Source organism: Phalaenopsis equestris, unplaced genomic scaffold (genome assembly GCF_001263595.1).
Source record: "Phalaenopsis equestris unplaced genomic scaffold, ASM126359v1 Scaffold000002, whole genome shotgun sequence".
NCBI lineage: Eukaryota > Viridiplantae > Streptophyta > Magnoliopsida > Asparagales > Orchidaceae > Phalaenopsis > Phalaenopsis equestris.
In genome coordinates this window covers 6354997-6356497 of record NW_018164444.1, presented here as the reverse complement: position 1 = coordinate 6356497, position 1501 = coordinate 6354997, and positions in this window count along the sequence as shown.

The window sequence follows — 1501 nt, the reverse complement described above, 5'->3', positions numbered from 1 at the left end:
GGTATTTTTCATGTTTTGTTGTAGGCGTGATGATTTAAGGCATTTGGAGCAAACAAAAATAAAAAGGAACAAATTTAGAGCGAAAAGAGGCAAGTTAGACAAATCTACCTACTAGCGCTGATGGCACCCAATTCCAGAGAGTTCAAAACATTTGAAGCGATAGAGTGCTGACGGTGCCCGATGTTGGTTTGAGTCCGAATTCAATGTATTTGGAAAGATTTTGGAGTGTTACTTGAGGAATATGTTGAGAAATTTGTTCTAAAAAAATTTAAAGTTTTTTTGGTGCCCTAGTTTGGTGGTTTGAGTCTTGTGGGGAGTGTTTTGTTATGTTTGGAGAGGGTTTTGTGTCTTGTGGGGACTGTTTTGTCTTGTTTGGAGAGTGTTGTGAGAGTCTAGGGTTTGTAAGAGTCTTGTGAAGGATTCCTCTCTAAGGAGCATTGGAGGAGAAGGAGAGTGAGAGATTGCTTCTTCCTTACTTGTCTAAAGAGTGAATTGTGTGTTGTCGTGAAGAGAGAAGAGAATTCAAAGGAACTTTAAGGGATTTGCTTGGAGAAGAAATTTAGATAAGTTTTATTTACTTCTTATTGTTTGTATGACGTTTCTTTTATATATAAATTCCTTGTTTTATCGTATCTTCCTCATGAATTCTGAGTAGATTTATTTGTCTTTCTCCTTGCAATGAGATATGGTGAAGTGATGATTTACATTGGATGTGTTGAATTAATGTTAAACTATTGTGATGATTTTTACCCTTTGTGCTTCATTTACTTTTTGATCTGGCAATATTGATTGTTAAAAATTTTTGTGAAACATATGATCCGGAATGACTATGTATTCTACAAGAAAAGTTAAGATCACATTCAAATTCCATGGATGGTGAAGTTCATGGGGTTTGAATGCAAATAAATAAGAAAATGTATTTATTGGGAGTAGAATTGAAGATTTTATAGTGACGGACTAAAATCCCCAACTTGGTCCTAGTGGTTGGAAACTAAAGCGAGATTTAGTCTTCAGGCAAAGGGAAGTGAGATTTTTGGAGTGAGAGTCAGTATCCTCCCAGCCTAACCACGAATTCGGGACTAAACCTAGGATTAACCAATGTTCACTATAGCACTTGAAAGAGGGTAAAGAATAGGTATGCACCTATTTGGCACAATAAAAGGTCTTCACTAATCTTTATCATTCACTCACCATAGTATCATTGTAAGGGGGAGGACACCTTTTCCATATTTGAAAATTTCAATACAATACTTAGTTCTATGTTCGATAATTTTGTTTAGAAACTTAGAAAGTAACTTTAGTAAACTTAAATGTTTAACCATCTTTAAACTTTAGCAACTTTAATATTTACAATATGCATATTGTGATTTGAATATTGGATTTTTGCAATATGCTTTACGCTTTAAAGTTTCGTAACTTTCCCTGTGAGATTGATACCGAGAACTCCACTAGTGTTTATATAATTTTGACTAAATAAAAGATATAAAATTAATTAAAAATA